Below are 9,724 nucleotides of genomic sequence, written 5' to 3'. Positions count from 1 at the left end.
TTTTTTGAGGGGAACCTGGGAAAGGAGATATTGTAAATAAATAAAACATCTAATTAAAAAAATAGAATATGTTTCAAGATTGATTTTAGTAGGATGGCCATTTTTACTATGTTAATTCTGCCAATCTATTAGCATGGGAGATCTTTCCTTTTTCTGAGATCTTTTTCAATTTCTTTCTTGAGAGACTTAGAGTGGTCTGAGGACAGATGTATCTAACACAGTGAAGTTATTTATAAATAAAAATACATTGCACATTAAAAATCTGCTGTTATACCAGATATTATTTCCAAAATTCCTGTATGTAAAAATGCAAAAATGTATATTTTCAATGGAGTGAAACAATTGACTCTATAAATTTTTGAAAATTAATTGAAAAGGTAAAAATAGTAGGACTTGAGAGATCTCTCATCAATTAAGCACACATGGTGTTCTCATAGAAGTCTTATATTTCATTAAAACACCCATATGAAGCTTTGACCAAAACCTGTTAGTCCAGCCTGAGGGCATATGATATCTGTTCTCATGAACACCTACACATAGAGGCATGTGTGAAGTCAAGCACACCTACAAACAGAAAGACACATAAACACATACGTGCATATGTATATAAATTATTGACTTATGTGGCATATGACATTCAAACTTTTATCCTCAGTAATAGGTGTAATGTGTAATTTTCTTACATCTTAAAATGTATTTGGAGGCTACATAAAAACCTAGAGTCAAAATCTCATCTATAATGATGAATAATTCAATTCTACTTGAAGTTTGTTCCTTTATAGAAAATACATTTCATTTAAATGTCAACTCAGAGTATGTTTTTTAATCTATCAAATATTAAACATGTGCCTCACTATTAATATATGAAAACCAACAAACAAGTAGCCAGAAGCTGGTGGGTGGCTCAACGGGTTAAAGAAAATGTCCTGTCAGCCCCAAAACTTAAGTTCCAACCCAAGAAACTATGGCTATCTTCAGATATCTACAAATGCAGCATGATATGCATGCATTTTCAACATGCACACACACACACACACACACGATAATATGATTAATAGTAATAAATGAAATGAAAATTAAAATGACAAGTAATGACAAGCCCAATTTAAGTACAAAAACATGAATAACTATTTCCAAGTACATATGCATAGATATGGTCAGAAATATGTAACAAATACACAATGCATGTAGGAGATTAAAATTGTCATGATTTTGAAGAAAGATTTTTTTTTAATTGCAGAGTTTGTAGATGTGGTAAAAAACACATGAAAAATTTACCATTATAAAGTATACAACATGTGTCAGAAAGCAATCAGATCTGAAATATTATGACAGCATGTTACCACAGTCTTCATGAAGACGTGGATACCAGAGGAAGGACTAACCTACTGAGTGCAGGGGTCCATCTAAGCCCCAGTTTATACTAGTAGACAGAAAGAATGTCATCTTGCTGCCTTTTTCTATGATTTACTTTCTTTGCAATGACGATGCCCATTCTCAATGGACTCTGAAAAGTTGATTTACTAATTACAGAACTTGATTTACTATTTTTACTTGTCCAGTTAATAGAACCATTCATAAGCACCTCATGGATGTACTCAAGTGTAATGCTTAATTAGATATTTAGGATCATTTGTTAGAACATATAAAGTTAGCAAGGTTTTGTAACCTAAAATGAATCAATCCCTTTACTTAAATAACTTAGGCAACCCAGAAACTCTCTTACTTAGATATTTTTTCTTATTGCTTGATGTGTAAGACAATAGAGAATAAAATTTCATATTCTTTTAGAAAATATCTGGTGTTTTGTGAAGCCATATTAATTATGTATATAGAATGTAATTATCGGTTTTATGAAACCAGCACTTTTATGACCAAAAGTAACTAAACCATAAGTACAACCATACATTCTCAGAGACAAGAACCACCAGAGCATGAGAATTAGAATGATCAATACCCATTTTAAAAAAGCACAGAAATATCTTGATTTTAATTTTGTAGTTTATACATATGGGGATTTGTATATTAATGTGTTGGAAATATAAATCTTTTAGTATCTCCCAAAGCTTTGAGCAAAACATTGAACTCAGTGAGGCTTACTATTGAAAGCAATAGAGCCCAATGATTTCATTTAAACAAGCTAATTCAAATTTTTGCTTCATTTAAATCTTGAAAAATAGCACTTTTTATATTTACACAAGGATTATCATTTTTACCTTCAAAAATTTAAAGAAAATTAATCTTGAGATTACAAGATTGCTCAGTGAGTAAGGAAGCTTCCCATTAAACTTGAAGACCTAGGTAAATCCCAGAAACTCATATGGTAAAAGACGAGAACAGACTCTTGCAAGATATCCTGGCCTACATATGCATGTCATAGCAAACGTGGTCAAGCACACGCACACACACACACGCACACACACACACACACACACACACACACAAGTGAAAAGAAAATACAACTGTAAAATGAAACCTAATTTTTAGAATAGAATAGTACAAAGTGCCTTAATTTCCATACGCAACCATTTCTGTGTAATTGTGAAGTAAGTGTGCAAATTCATTTATGGAAGCTGAAGATAAATGCTTACTTAGTATATCTTCTGTTGTTTTTTTTTCCATATTTTTTGGTGTCATTTATGTACTTGATTAGGCTGTGTGGCCTGTGCATCCTAGGGGCCTTTCTGTCTCTGCCTTCCCATTGCTAGGAGTTTATATGCCCACTACCTCTCCATGAAACATTATGTGAATGTCGGTGATCCAAACTCACTTCATTATGCTTCCATAACAAGCAGTTTACCAACTGACCTATCTTCACAGGCTCCACTATTAAGTCTTTAAGGGACTTTTGCCATGTTCGCAAAGCAGTCCTATCATGTTAGATTCCACAATTAAGCAAGGAGTTCAATTTTCTCTACACAATCATCAAACCTCCTTGTCTCTGATTTGCATACTAGTGATTCTCAGGTGTGTTGTAAAATCTTTTTTAAAATTTATATATTCACAGCAGTTTGAAATAAGTTCATCACAACCTTCCTAAATCAATGAAGGTTCATATCACTGAAGGATGTAACAACATATACAGTCGGAAGAACAAGGAAAGGAGAATTAGAAAAGGAATCTGAAATGTGATTGGATTTTTGCAATCTCATGACCAGTTTTAACAGATGCATTATTTCTTTACGAGCAAAGCAAGTGCTTCCCTGAATTGGAATTAATTCGCATGGATGACAGTATGAGTAGTAGTGAAAGGAGGTTGCATTGAGAACATTCCAGGATAACTTGATGGTAAAGCAATAACAGGTACTGAGGGGATTGGCTTGATATTGAGAGAAGTATTACAGTGGAGGAAAATGTCAAAAATCATAATATGCTTTGACGAAATCTGCTGTGAAAAGAAACGTCACTGTGTTTGTAACTTCACTGCTGTTTCACTTTAAGAAACTGCTGCAGAGACCCCAATATCCATCTAGCACCACTCTGATCTAGGCAAAGCCATAGCTGTCAAGGCAAAATCTTCCACCCACAAAGATCCTGTTGAGAGATCAAAAGTTGGTGAGTATTTTGTCGCTACAAAGTACTTAAAATGTAACATATTTTCATTTTAAAATACATTACTATTTATTGCATACCTAAAAAACTATGGCAGAAAATTATCAAAACTTCTACACACAAGAAAAAGCTCATATGACTTACTTCTCTCTGAAATTCAGTTTACTACTTTAGTATCTAATCAAAACCACTGTGACTCTGAAGAAATATTGAAAAGCATTTTAAAGGAAACATACAAACAAAAGACAAGCTCCCTTTATATGTGTATTTAAAAAGAAAATATGAGTTCTGTTCATAGGTCTGATAGTTAACAATGTAACGAACTCTAGAATTTCCTCAGAATAAATAATTTGCACATATCTGAAGTGGAAATTTCTGCTTTCTTTGGAAACTCAGTTGTGTGTCATGTAATGTTTTTTTCTGGAAGCTGTCTTGTGAGAGGATGTTTTGCTGAAGCAGACCTGTGAGAAAGCATGTGATGTTTTTGCTGGAGCAGATGCCAGAGAGGGTATGTGATACTTGGAAAGAGTTCAAATGGAACCTCAGAAAACAGTGAGAGGTCACTCTTGCTTTACTGGTCTTCTCTGGTTTTTGCTGGTCATAGTTGGACATGCAACACTTCACTGGTTTTTGGCATGATTCATTAGAAGTGGTTAGAAACAGCAAGAATATCATGAGAAGTTTTTTGGTGCATTTCTCTCTAAGAACAGCAAAGAACAGCGAGAACCAGAGAAGTAAGACCAGCAAAGCATAGCACAGCCCTGCGAAGATCAGTTAAGATCAGCAAATCGCTGCATGGCATCATAATGCAAGTCCAACCTTTCCCTGTTTATGGGGTTTCATTTACACTCTTTCCAAACATCACGTGCCTTCTCAGGCATCCACTCCAGCAAAACATCAAATGCCTTGTCACATGCATGTTTCAGCAAAACATCTTCTTACCTGTCTGATTTAGTAAAACATCCTTTCAAGACAGTTTTCAGAAAAACATTACTTTAAACAACTGAGTGTCTAAAGAAAACAGAAATTTTCACTTCCTAGGTCTATAAGAGAATTTTGACTGAGAATTCTCCCCTTGGCTGTAGGTAACATCATCCCAAGGTCTTAAATCCTGAATGGAATAAAAATGAAAGAAGTGAGCTAAGATCCAGCATCCACCTGCCTCCATGTCCTGAATGTAGAGGCAAAGTGACAAACTGCCTTACAATCCTACTACCATGCCTTCCTAATGTCAATGACTGTATCCTTAAACTGAGCTAGCATCACACCTTACTTTCTAGAGGTTAATTGTTAGGTGTTTTGTCACTGTAAGGAGAAAGTAACACAGGAAGCTTCAATAGATCTGTTCACACAATCAAAACAGGAGTATAATTCAGGGGCCTAGCCCCAATCCCTCTTTTTACTCTTAGTGATCTTGCTTGCTTCCCAGCACCATTAGTTTACTAATTCCTTCAAGAAAAAATTCCTTTGAGAAAAAATTAGCCACAGGATACCTTGGACAATTTAGTCTCATGGAAAACATTCTGTTATTTTTAAAATAACTTAATTTATCTAGGGAACTGTAAAGATCAGCTGCATAATTTTAATCACTTTTTGTAGGAGTGTCTGACATTAACCAATTAGTGAAACAACTTAGTAATATACTTTAGTTAGAATTTTTTCAAAAAGTCCAAGACCAATCAATTGAGTGTATATTGTTATCTACCAAGCTAAATTCATTTATAAATTCATTGGTAAACAAAGCTCCATTTTCTGGAAAAGAAATTATTTAGAAGTATTTAGAACATTTCAGTATAGAATTATTATTTTTGTCTTTAATCTTCTTTGTACAGCCCAGTAATTATCCCCTTCCTGATCTACCCTCTGACAGCTCCTCATCCTATTCCTTCTCCCCAACTCCAAGAGGATGTCCGCACCCTAGATCTCCTACTTCCCACTGTCCAACGCTACAACCAGCCAGGCTTCCCCATACCCTGGGGCCTCAAGTTTCGCAAGAGTTAGTTGCCTCTTCTCTCATTGAGGCCAGACCATGAAGTCCTCTGCTGTATATGCGTTGAGGGCCTCAGACCAGCTACCTGCCTGGTTGTATCCTACCTGGTTGGTGGCTTAGTGTCAGAGAAATCATGGGGCTCCACTGTTTTGAAACTGATTGTCTTCCTATGGAATCACACACACACTCCTCTTCAACTTTTTCCAGCCTTTCCCTACAGCAACCACAAGGTCCCTGACTTTAGTCCATTAGTTGGATGTATCTGCATCTGTCTCAGTCAGTTACTTGGATCATTTTGATTTGTATTTCCCAGATCACAGAAGACTTTAAACATATCTTTAAGTGCTTCTTAGCCATTCAAGATTCCTGTTGTGAATTCTCTGTTCCATTCTATACCCCAGTTTTTTGATTGGGTTGTTTGGTTTTAGAAGGTTAGCTTTTTGCATTCTTTATATATTTTAGATATTAGCCTTCTATTGAATGTGGGGTTAGTAAATATTTTTTTCCCAATCTGTAGGTCACATTTATCAATTCTTAACATTAGAGTCTGAGCCATTGGAATTCTGTTTAGAAAATCCCTGCCTCCCAATGCCCACAATGTCAAGACTCTTTCCCATGTTCACCTCTACTAAACTCAGTGTATCTCATTTTATGTTGAGGTCCTTAATCTACTTGGACTTAAGCTTTGTGCAAGGTAACACATATGGATCTACTTTCATTTTTCTGCACACCGACTACCAATTAGAACAGCCCCATTTATTGAAGATGCTTTCCTTTGTCCATTGTAAACTTTAGGACTCTTTGTCAAAGATCAAGTGTCCATAAGTGTGTCGTTTTATTTCTGAGTCTTCAATTCTATTCCATTGATCAATCTGTCTGTCTCTGTACCAATACTGTGTCGTTGTTTGTTTGTTTTATCACTATTGCTGTGTAGTATAGCTTGAGGTCAGGGATGGTGATTTCCCCACAAGTTCTTTTATTGTTAAGAATTGTTTGTACTATACTGGGTATTTTGTTTTTCATATGAAATTGAGAATTGCTCTTTCCATGTATATGAAGAATTGTGATGGAATTTTGATGGTGATTTCGTTGGATCTGTAGATTTTTTGGTAGAATGGCCATTTTTACTATGTTAATCCTATCAATCTATGAGCATGGGAGGTCTCTCCATTTTCTGAGGTCTTCTTCAATATCTTTCTTGAGAGACTTGAAGTTCTTGCCCTGCAGCTCTTACACTTGTTTCGTTAGAGTTACACCAAGATATTTTATGTTATTTTTGAATATTTGTGAAGGGTGTTCTCTGTTTTCTTTCTCAGTCAGTTTATCATTTGCATAATGGAAGGCTACTGATTTGTTTGAATTAATTTTATATCTGGCCATTTTGTTGAAGTTGTCAGCTGTAGGAGTTCTCTGGTAGAATTTTTGGGGTCAATTATGTATATTGTCATATCATCTGCAAATAGTGATATTTTGACTTCCTTTTTGCCAATTTGTATCCTTCTGGTCTACTTTTTTTTTTCTTATCGCTCTAGCTAGAACTTTAAGTACTATATTGAATAGATATGGGGAGTGTGATCATCTTTGTATTGTCCTTAATCTTAGTGACATTGCTTCAAGTATCTCTCCATTTAATTTAATATTTGCTGCTGGTTTGCTGTATATTGCTTTTGTTAGGTTTAGGTATGGGCCTTGACATCCTGATCTCTCCAATACTTTTAACATGAAGAGGTGTCACATTTTGTCAAAGGCTTTTTCAGCATCTAACATGAGATGATCATGTGATTTCTTTTCTTTGAATTTGTTTATATAATGGATTATGTTAATGGATTTTTGTATATTGAACCAACCTTGCATCCCTGGAATGAAGCCTACTTGATTGAGGTGAATGATCATTTTGATGTGTTCTTGGATTCAGTTTGCTAGAATTTTGATTAGTGTTTTTGCATTGATATTCATAAGTGAAATTAGTCTGTTGTTCTCTTTCTTTCTTGTATCACTGTGCGCTTTAGGTATCAGAGTAATATGGCATCATAGAATGAATTAGATAGTGCTCCTTCTATTTTTACTTTATGGGATAATTTGAGTAGTGTTGGTATTAGCTCATCTTTGAAGGTCTGGTAGAATTCTGCCCTAAAGTCATCTGGCCCTGGGTTTTAATTGGCTGGAAGGTTTAAATATATATATATATATATATATATATATATATAAACTAAAACAATCCTCTGTTCACTCCCCCCTCCCCCTGTTCACCCTCCCACCCGACTCCTGCTTACTGACCCTGGCATTCCCCTACACTGGGGCATAGAACCTTCACAGGGCCAAGATCCTCTCCTCCTATTGATGACTGACTTGGCCATCTTCTGCTATACACATGCTGCTGGAGCCATGAGTCCCACCATGTGTACTCTTTGGTTGTTAGTTTTAGTCCCTGGAAGCTCTGAGGGTACTAGTTAGGTCATATTGTTGTTCCTGCTAAGGGGCTGCAAACCCTTCAGCTCCTTGGGTCCTTTCTCTAGCTCCTTCACTGGGGACCCTGTGCTCAGTCCAATGGATTGCTGTGAGCCTCTACTTCTCTTAGTCAGGTAATGACTTTTATTTTCTTAGAGGATATGGGCCTGTTTAGATTGTTTACCTGTTGTTGATTTAAATTTGGTACATTGTATCTGTCTCGAAAAATCATTCATTTTACTTAGATTTTCCAGTTTTGCTGAGTATAGGCTTTTGTAGTAGGATCTGATGATTTTTTGAATTTTTTCCAGTTTCTGTTGTTATGTTACCCCTTTCATTTCTGATTTTGGTAATTTGGATACTGTCTCTTTGTGTTTTACTTAGTTTGGCTAGGTGTTTATCTATCTTGTTAATTTTTTCAAAGAACCAGCTTTTGGTTTTCTTGATTAATTCTATTGTTCTCTTTGGTGGATTTGCTTCTTTTTGTTCTAGGGCTTTGAGATGTGTTGTTAAGTTGTTATTGTAGGATCTCTCAAATTTCTTTATGAAGGTACTTAGTGCTATGAATTATTTTTAGAATTAACATTGTGCTAAAAATCATTAGTTCTTTAACTTTTCTCATGTGTTTATAGTTATTTTGATTCATTGTCAATTACACTTAGTAAAGAAAAAAATGAGGTGGATCTGTACTCATGATTTAGAAAAACTTTTTCTACAGTGCATAATACTTGTAAGAATTGAGTAATCAGGTAGCTGGAGAGATGGCTCAGCAGTTAAGAGCACCAACTGTTCTTCCAGAGGTCCTGAGTTCAATTCCCAGCAATCATATGGTGGCTCATAACCATCTGTAATGGGATCTGATACCCTCTTCTTGTGTGTCTGAAGAGAGCAATGGTGTACTCATATACATAAAATGAATAAGTAAATATAAAAAAGAATAGAATAATAAAAAAGTACCTTATAAAGTAAGTTTTAACATAATGTCCAAACTAACCATTATAGTCACTAATGAATCTGCAAAAACAGGGGGCTCTGATTTTCTCATCTTTACCAAAAAAGAAAAAGGAAAGAAAATCAATACTAACACAGGCTGCTCAGCTTGAGGACGGTACAGCCTGCACATACACTCAATGCTTAAGACTACAGAACTCAACCAAAATGTCTTCATGGTTGTTTGCTTCAAGTTGTTTCCTTTTCAATTCAGTTTACATTATATTCCTGATGAGCAACATCCCATTGACTGGTAATTATAATCACAAGGTATGTATATTCTCTTGCAAGTATTCATGCATGGATGACATCTATTTTTTTTTTTTTCGAGACAGGGTTTCTCTGTATAACCCTGGCTGTCCTGGACCTCACTCTGTAGACCAGGCTGGCCTCGAACTCAGAAATCCACCTGCCTCTGCCTCCCAAGTGCTGGGATTAAAGGCATGGGCCACCACTGCCCCACTGGATGACATCTATTTTTAAACAGTGTAGCTTTAAGTAATATTTGCTATTAGGAAACAATTGTAAACAATTAGCTTTGTATTCATGATAACTTACAACATACTAATCCTTCCAACAGCAAATGTAGTGATAGTGAGCTCCATGTCAATGACAAGGTCTGGTTCAGAGAAGATAGAAGCTTGAGGTTCTTAACTGCAAACATACCAATATATAAATACATGTGCATGTGCATGCACACACACACACACACACACATACACACACACACACACACACATACAC

The 9,724-nt window shown here is 35.6% G+C and overlaps 1 long non-coding RNA gene across 2 annotated transcripts in view; it reads left to right on the top strand.

Moving 5' to 3' along the window:
• The window catches only part of LOC116098199, a 53,982-nt gene that overhangs the window by 25,458 nt on the left and 18,800 nt on the right, over positions 1 to 9,724 (top strand). Inside the window, exon 4 of one of the 2 annotated variants that reach the window (XR_004121739.1) lies at positions 3,442 to 3,548. The exons of the other annotated variant lie outside the window; for it this stretch is intronic. This is a non-coding gene — a long non-coding RNA (uncharacterized LOC116098199). Of the gene's footprint in view, positions 1 to 3,441; positions 3,549 to 9,724 lie in introns of those variants that run through there. 2 annotated transcript variants of the gene reach the window in all.

The sequence above is a fragment of the Mastomys coucha genome, unplaced genomic scaffold (genome assembly GCF_008632895.1).
Source record: "Mastomys coucha isolate ucsf_1 unplaced genomic scaffold, UCSF_Mcou_1 pScaffold20, whole genome shotgun sequence".
Taxonomy (NCBI): domain Eukaryota; kingdom Metazoa; phylum Chordata; class Mammalia; order Rodentia; family Muridae; genus Mastomys; species Mastomys coucha.
The sequence above is the reverse complement of the archived record's forward strand: the minus strand, read 5'-3'. Positions and strand labels throughout refer to the sequence as shown.